We start from the raw sequence: 9,448 nt of genomic DNA on the forward strand, positions 1-9,448 counted from the left end.
AGAGTTGAACCTTAGTTTTGATTGAGCCGTTCTGAAACACTCTTTCTGTAGAAAATGCAAGTGGAGATTCGGAGCGCTAAGAGGGTAATAGTGGAAAAAGGAATGTCTCCAAATATAAACTTCACAGAATCATTCGGTGAAACTTCTTTCTGATCTGTGCATTCAGCTAACAGAGTTAAACCATACTTTTGATTGAGCAGATCTGAACTCTCTTTCTGTAGAAAATGCAACTGGACATTTGGAGCGCTAAGAGAGTAGTAGTGGAAAAAGGAATATATTCAAATATAAACTACACAGAAGCATTCTGTGAAACTTCTTTCTGATCTGAGCATTCAGCTAACAGAGTTAAACCATACTTTTGTTTGAGCAGTTTTGAAACACTCTGTCTGTAGAAAATGCAACTGGACATTCGTAGCGCTAAGTGGGTAATAGTGGAAAAAAGAATATGTTCAAATATAAACTACACAGAAGCATTGTATGAAACTTCTTTCTGTTCTTTGAATTCAACTAACAGAGTTGAACCTTACTTTTGATTGAGCCTTTCTGAAACACTCTTTCTGTAGAAACTGCAATTGGACATTCTGAGCGCTAAGAGGCCTATATTGGGAAAAATAATATCTTCAAATAAAAACTACACAGAAGCATTGTGTGAAACTTATTTCTGATATGTTCATTAAGCTAACAGAGTTAAACCATACTTTTGATTGCGCAGTTCTGAACACTCTTTCTGTAGAAAATGCAAGTGGACATTCGGAGCGCTAAGAGGGTAATAGTGGAAAAAGGAATATATTCAAATATAAACTACACAGTAGCATTCTGTGAAAATTCTTTCTGTTCTGTGCATTCAACTAACAGAGTTGAAACTTACTTTTGATTGAGCCGTTCTGAAACACTCTTTCTGTAGAAACTGCAATTGGACATGCTAAGCGCTAAGAGGCCTACATTGGGAAAAAGAATATCTTCAAATATAAACTACACAGATGCATTCTGTGAAACTTATTTCTGATCTGTAAACTCAGTTAACAGAGATAAAACATATTTTTGATTGAGCAGTTATGAAACACTCTTTTTGTAGAAAATGCAAGTGGAGATTCGGAGCGCTAAGAGGGTAATAGTGGAAAAAGGAATGTCTTCAAATATAAACTACAGAGAATCATTTGGTGAAACTTCTTTCTGATCTGTGCATTCAGCTAACAGAGTTAAACCATACTTTTGATTGAGCAGATCTGAACACTCTTTCTGTAGAAAATGCAACTGGACATTTGGAGCGCTAAGAGCGTAGTAGTGGAAAAAGGAATATATTCAAATATAAACTACACAGAAGCATTCTGTGAAACTTCTTTCTGATCTGAGCATTCAGCTAACAGAGTTAAACCATACTTTTGATTGAGCAGTTTTGAAACACTCTGTCTGTAGAAAATGCAACTGGACATTCGTAGCGCTAAGTGGGTAATAGTGGAAAAAAGAATATGTTCAAATATAAACTACACAGAAGCATTGTATGAAACTTCTTTCTGTTCTGTGCATTCAACTAACAGTGTTGAACCCTACTTTTGATTGAGCCGTTCTGAAACACTCTTTCTGTAGAAACTGCAATGGGACATTCTGAGCACTAAGAGGCCTATATTGGGAAAAAAATGTCTACAAATAAAAACTACACAGAAGAATTGTGTGAAACTTCTTTCTGTTCTGTTTGTTCAACTAAAAGAGTTGAACCTTAGTTTTGATTGAGCCGTTCTGAAACACTCTTTCTGTAGAAAATGCAAGTGGAGATTCGGAGCGCTAAGAGGGTAATAGTGGAAAAAGGAATGTCTCCAAATATAAACTACACAGAATCATTCTGTGAAACTTCTTTCTGATCTGTGCATTCAGCTAACAGAGTTAAACCATACTTTTGATTGAGCAGATCTGAACTCTCTTTCTGTAGAAAATGCAACTGGACATTTGGAGCGCTAAGAGAGTAGTAGTGGAAAAAGGAATATATTCAAATATAAACTACACAGAAGGATTCTGTGAAACTTCTTTCTGATCTGAGCATTCAGCTAACAGAGTTAAACCATACTTTGATTGAGCAGTTTTGAAACACTCTGTCTGTAGAAAATGCAACTGGACATTCGTAGCGCTAAGTGGGTAATTGTGGAAAAAAGAATATGTTCAAATATAAACTACACAGAAGCATTGTATGAAACATCTTTCTGTTCTGTGCATTCAACTAACAGAGTTGAACCTTACTTTTGATTGAGCCGTTCTGAAACACTCTTCCTGTAGTAACTGCAATTGGACATTCTGAGCGCTAAGAGGCCTATATTGGGAAAAAGAATGTCTACAAATAAAAACTACACAGAAGAATTGTGTGAAACTTCTTTCTGTTCTGTTTGTTCAACTAAAAGATTTGAACCTTAGTTTTGATTGAGCCGTTCTGAAACACTCTTTCTGTAGAAAATGCAAGTGGAGATTCGGAGCACTAAGAGGGTAATAGTGGAAAAAGGAATGTCTCCAAATATAAACTACACAGAATCATTCGGTGAAACTTCTTTCTGATCTGTGCATTCAGCTAACAGAGTTAAACCATACTTTTGATTGAGGAGATCTGAACTCTCTTTCTGTAGAAAATGCAACTGGACATTTGTAGCGCTAAGAGAGTAGTAGTGGAAAAAGTAATATATTCAAATATAAACTACACAGAAGCATTCTGTGAAACTTCTTTCTGATCTGAGCATTCAGCTAACAGAGTTTAACCATACTTTTGATTGAGCAGTTTTGAAACACTCTGTCTGTAGAAAATGCAACTGGACATTCGTAGCGCTAAGTGGGTAATAGTGGAAAAAAGAATATGTTCAAATATAAACTACACAGAAGCATTGTATGAAACTACTTTCTGTTCTGTGCATTCAACTAACAGAGTTGAACCTTACTTTTGATTGAGCCTTTCTGAATCACTCTTTCTGTTGAAACTGCAATTGGACATTCTGAGCGCTAAGAGGCCTATATTGGGAAAATAATATCTTCAAATAAAAACTACACAGAAGCATTGTGTGAAACTTATTTCTGATATGTTCATTAAGCTAACAGAGTTAAACCATACTTTTGATTGCGCAGTTCTGAACACTCTTTCTGTAGAAAATGCAAGTGGACATTCGGAGCGCTAAGAGGGTAATAGTGGAAAAAGGAATATATTCAAATATAAACTACACAGTAGCATTCTGTGAAAATTCTTTCTGTTCTGTGCATTCAACTAACAGAGTTGAACCTTACTGTTGATTGAGCCGTTCTGAAACACTCTTTCTGTAGAAACTGCAATTGGACATGCTATGCGCTAAGAGGCCTACATTTTGAAAAAGAATATCTTCAAATAAAAACTACACAGATGCATTCTGTGAAACTTATTTCTGATCTGTAAATTCAGTTAACAGAGATAAAACATATTTTTGATTGAGCAGTTATGAAACTCTCTTTTTGTAGAAAATGCAAGTGGAGATTCAGAGCGCTAAGAAGGTAATAGTGGAAAAAGGAATGTCTTCAAATATAAACTACACAGAATCATTCGGTGAAACTTCTTTCTGATCTGTGCATTCAGCTAACAGAGTTAAACCATACTTTTGATTGAGCAGATCTGAACACTCTTTCTGTAGAAAATGCAACTGGACATTTGGAGCGCTAAGAGCGTAGAAGTGGAAAAGGAATATATTCAAATATAAACTACACAGAAGCATTCTGTGAAACTTCTTTCTGATCTGAGCATTCAGCTAACCGAGTTAAACCATACTTTTGATTGAGCAGTTTTGAAACACTCTGTCTGTAGAAAATGCAACTGGACATTCGTAGCGCTAAGTGGGTAATAGTGGAAAAAAGAATATGTTCAAATATAAACTACACAGAAGCATTGTATGAAACTTCTTTCTGTTCTGTGCATTCAACTAACAGAGTTGAACCTTACTTTTGATTGAGCCTTTCTGAAACACTCTTTCTGTAGAAACTGCAATTGGACATTCTGAGCGCTAAGAGGCCTATATTGGGAAAAATAATATCTTCAAATAAAAACTACACAGAAGCATTGTGTGAAACTTATTTCTGATATGTTCATTAAGCTAACAGAGTTAAACCATACTTTTGATTGCGCAGTTCTGAACACTCTTTCTGTAGAAAATGCAAGTGGACATTCGGAGCGCTAAGAGGGTAATAGTGGAAAAAGGAATATATTCAAATATGAACTACACAGTAGCATTCTGTGAAAATTCTTTCTGTTCTGTGCATTCAACTAACAGAGTTGAACCTTACTTTTGATTGAGCCGTTCTGAAACACTCTTTCTGTAGAAACTGCAATTGGACATTCTAAGCGCTAAGAGGCCTACATTTTGAAAAAGAATATCTTCAAATAAAAACTACACAGATGCATTCTGTGAAACTTATTTCTGATCTGTAAATTCAGTTAACAGAGGTAAAACATATTTTTGATTGAGCAGTTATGAAACACTCTTTTTGTAGAAAATGCAAGTGGAGATTCAGAGCGCTAAGAGGGTAATAGTGGAAAAAGGAATGTCTTCAAATATAAACTACACAGAATCATTCGGTGAAACTTCTTTCTGATCTGTGCATTCAGCTAACAGAGTTAAACCATACTTTTGATTGAGCAGATCTGAACACTCTTTCTGTAGAAAATTCAACTGGATATTTGGAGCGCTAAGAGCGTAGTAGTGGAAAAGGAATATATTCAAATATAAACTACACAGAAGCATTCTGTGAAACTTCTTTCTGATCTGAGCATTCAGCTAACAGAGTTAAACCATACTTTTGATTGAGTAGTTTTGAAACACTCTGTCTGTAGAAAATGCAACTGGACATTCATAGCGCTAAGTGGGTAATAGTGGAAAAAAGAATACGTTCAAATATAAACTACACAGAAGCATTGTATGAAACTTCTTTCTGTTCTGTGCATTCAACTAACAGAGTTGAACCTTACTTTTGATTGAGCCTTTCTGAAACACTCTTTCTGTAGAAACTGCAATTGGACATTCTGAGCGCTAAGAGGCCTATATTGGGAAAAAAAATATCTTCAAATAAAAACGACACAGAAGCATTTTGTGAAACTTATTTCTGATATGTTCATTAAGCTAACAGAGTTAAACCATACTTTTGATTGCGCAGTTCTGAACACTCTTTCTGTTGAAAATGCAAGTGGACATTCGGAGCGCTAAGAGGGTAATAGTGGAAAAAGGAATATATTCAAATATAAACTACACAGTAGCATTCTGTGGAAATTCTTTCTGTTCTGTGCATTCAACTAACAGAGTTGAACCTTACTTTTGATTGAGCCGTTCTGAAACACTCTTTCTGTAGAAACTGCAATTGGACATGCTAAGCGCTAAGAGGCCTACATTGGGAAAAAGAATATCTTCAAATAAAAACTACACAGATGCATTCTGTGAAACTTATTTCTGATCTGTAAATTCAGTTAACAGAGATAAAACATATTTTTGATTGAGCAGTTATGAAACACTCCTTTGTAGAAAATGCAAGTGGAGATTCGGAGCGCTAAGAGGGTAATAGTGGAAAAAGGAATGTCTTCAAATATAAACTACACAGAATCATTCGGTGAAACTTCTTTCTGATCTGTGCATTCAGCTAACAGAGTTAAACCATACTTTTGATTGAGCAGATCTGAACACTATTTCTGTAGAAAATGCAACTGGACATTTGGAGCGCTAAGAGCATAGTAGTGGAAAAAGGAATATATTCAAATATAAACTACACAGAAGCATTCTGTGAAACTTCTTTCTGATCTGAGCATTCAGCTAACAGAGTTAAACCATACTTTTGATTGAGCAGTTTTGAAACACTCTGTCTGTAGAAAATGCAACTGGACATTCGTAGCGCTAAATGGGTAATAGTGGAAAAAAGAATATGTTCAAATATAAACTACACAGAAGCATTGTATGAAACTTCTTTCTGTTCTGTGCATTCAACTAACAGAGTTGAACCTTACTTTTGATTGAGCCGTTCTGAAACACTCTTTCTGTAGAAACTGCAATTGGACATTCTGAGCGCTAAGAGGCCTATATTGGGAAAAAGAATGTCTACAAATAAAAACTACACAGAAGAATTGTGTGAAACTTCTTTCTGTTCTGTTTGTTCAACTAAAAGAGTTGAACCTTAGTTTTGATTGAGCCGTTCTGAAACACTCTTTCTGTAGAAAATGCAAGTGGAGATTCGGAGCGCTAAGTGCGTAATAGTGGAAAAAGGAATGTCTCCAAATATAAACTACACAGAATCATTCGGTGAAACTTCTTTCTGATCTGTGCATTCAGCTAACAGAGTTAAACCATACTTTTGATTGAGCAGATCTGAACTCTCTTTCTGTAGAAAATGCAACTGGACATTTGGAGCGCTAAGAGAGTAGTAGTGGAAAAAGGAATATATTCAAATATAAACAACACAGAAGCATTCTGTGAAACTTCTTTCTGATCTGAGCATTCAGCTAACAGAGTTAAACCATACTTTTGATTGAGCAGTTTTGAAACACTCTGTCTGTAGAAAATGCAACTGGACATTCGTAGCGCTAAGTGGCTAATAGTGGAAAAAAGAATATATTCAAATATAAACTACACAGAAGCATTGTATGAAACTTCTTTCTGTTCTGTGCGTTCAACTAACAGAGTTGAACCTTACTTTTGATTGAGCCTTTCTGAAACACTCTTTCTGTAGAAACTGCAATTGGACATTCTGAGCGCTAAGAGGCCTATATTGGGAAAAATAATATCTTCAAATAAAAACTACACAGAAGCATTGTTTGAAACTTATTTCTGATATGTTCATTAAGCTAACAGAGTTAAACCATACTTTTGATTGCGCAGTTCTGAACACTCTTTCTGTAGAAAATGCAAGTGGACATTCGGAGCGCTAAGAGGGTAATAGTGGAAAAAGGAATATATACAAATATGAACTACACAGTAGCATTCTGTGAAAATTCTTTCTGTTCTGTGCATTCAACTAACAGAGTTGAACCTTACTTTTGATTGAGCCGTTCTGAAACACTCTTTCTGTAGAAACTGCAATTGGACATGCTAAGCGCTAAGAGGCCTACATTTTGAAAAAGAATATCTTCAAATAAAAACTACACAGATGCATTCTGTGAAACTTATTTCTGATCTGTAAATTCAGTTAACAGAGATAAAACATATTTTTGATTGAGTAGTTATGAAACACTCTTCTTGTAGAAAATGCAAGTGGAGATTCGGAGCGCTAAGAGGGTAATAGTGGAAAAAGGAATGTCTTCAAATATAAACTACACAGAATCATTCGGTGAAACTTCTTTCTGATCTGTGCATTCAGCTAACAGAGTTAAACCATACTTTTGATTGAGCAGATCTGAACTCTCTTTCTGTAGAAAATGCAACTGGACATTTGGAGCGCTAAGAGAGTAGTAGTGGAAAAAGGAATATATTCAAATATAAACTACACAGAAGCATTCTGTGAAACTTCTTTCTGCTCTGAGCATTCAGCTAACAGAGTTAAACCATACTTTTGATTGAGCAGTTTTGAAACACTCTGTCTGTAGAAAATGCAACTGGACATTCATAGCGCTAAGTGGGTAATAGTGGAAAAAAGAATATGTTCAAATATAAACTACACAGAAGCATTGTATGAAACTTCTTTCTGTTCTGTGCATTCAACTAACAGAGTTGAACCTTACTTTTGATTGAGCCTTTCTGAAACACTCTTTCTGTAGAAACTGCAATTGGACATTCTGAGCGCTAAGAGGCCTATATTGGGAAAAATAATATCTTCAAATAAAAACTACACAGAAGCATTGTGTGAAACTTATTTCTGATATGTTCATTAAGCTAACAGAGTTAAACCATACTTTTGATTGCGCAGTTCTGAACACTCTTTCTGTAGAAAATGCAAGTGGACATTCGGAGCGCTAAGAGGGTAATAGTGGAAAAAGGAATATATTCAAATATGAACTACACAGTAGCATTCTGTGAAAATTCTTTCTGTTCTGTGCATTCAACTAACAGAGTTGAACCTTACTTTTGATTGAGCCGTTCTGAAACACTCTTTCTGTAGAAACTGCAATTGGACATGCTAAGCGCTAAGAGGCCTACATTTTGAAAAAGAATATCTTCAAATAAAAACTACACAGATGCATTCTGTGAAACTTATTTCTGATCTGTAAATTCAGTTAACAGAGATAAAACATATTTTTGATTGAGCAGTTATGAAACACTCTTCTTGTAGAAAATGCAAGTGGAGATTCAGAGCGCTAAGAGGGTAATAGTGGAAAAAGGAATGTCTTCAAATATAAACTACACAGAATCATTCGGTGAAACTTCTTTCTGATCTGTGCATTCAGCTAACAGAGTTAAACCATACTTTTGATTGAGCAGATCTGAACACTCTTTCTGTAGAAAATGCAACTGGACATTTGGAGCGCTAAGAGCGTAGTAGTGGAAAAGGAATATATTCAAATATAAACTACACAGAAGCATTCTGTGAAACTTCTTTCTGATCTGAGCATTCAGTTAACCGAGTTAAACCATACTTTTGTTTGAGCAGTTTTGAAACACTCTGTCTGTAGAAAATGCAACTGGACATTCGTAGCGCTAAGTGGGTAATAGTGGAAAAAAGAATATGTTCAAATATAAACTACACAGAAGCATTGTATGAAACTTCTTTCTGTTCTGTGCATTCAACTAACAGAGTTGAACCTTACTTTTGATTGAGCCTTTCTGAAACACTCTTTCTGTTGAAACTGCAATTGGACATTCTGAGCGCTAAGAGGCCTATATTGGGAAAAATAATATCTTCAAATAAAAACTACACAGAAGCATTGTGTGAAACTTATTTCTGATATGTTCATTAAGCTAACAGAGTTAAACCATACTTTTGATTGCGCAGTTCTGAACACTCTTTCTGTAGAAAATGCAAGTGGACATTCGGAGCGATAAGAGGGTAATAGTGGAAAAAGGAATATATTCAAATATGAACTACACAGTAGCATTCTGTGAAAATTCTTTCTGTTCTGTGCATTCAACTAACAGAGTTGAACCTTACTTTTGATTGAGCCGTTCTGAAACACTCTTTCTGTAGAAACTGCAATTGGACATGCTAAGCGCTAAGAGGCCTACATTTTGAAAAAGAATATCTTCAAATAAAAACTACACAGATGCATTCTGTGAAACTTATTTCTGATCTGTAAATTCAGTTAACAGAGGTAAAACATATTTTTGATTGAGCAGTTATGAAACACTCTTTTTGTAGAAAATGCAAGTGGAGATTCGGAGCGCTAAGAGGGTAATAGAGGAAAAAGGAATGTCTTCAAATATAAACTACACAGAATCATTCGGTGAAACTTCTTTCTGATCTGTGCATTCAGCTAACAGAGTTAAACCATACTTTTGATTGAGCAGATCTGAACTCTCTTTCTGTAGAAAATGCAACTGGACAT

Source organism: Symphalangus syndactylus, chromosome 8 (genome assembly GCF_028878055.3).
Source record: "Symphalangus syndactylus isolate Jambi chromosome 8, NHGRI_mSymSyn1-v2.1_pri, whole genome shotgun sequence".
In the NCBI taxonomy this organism is placed as follows: domain Eukaryota; kingdom Metazoa; phylum Chordata; class Mammalia; order Primates; family Hylobatidae; genus Symphalangus; species Symphalangus syndactylus.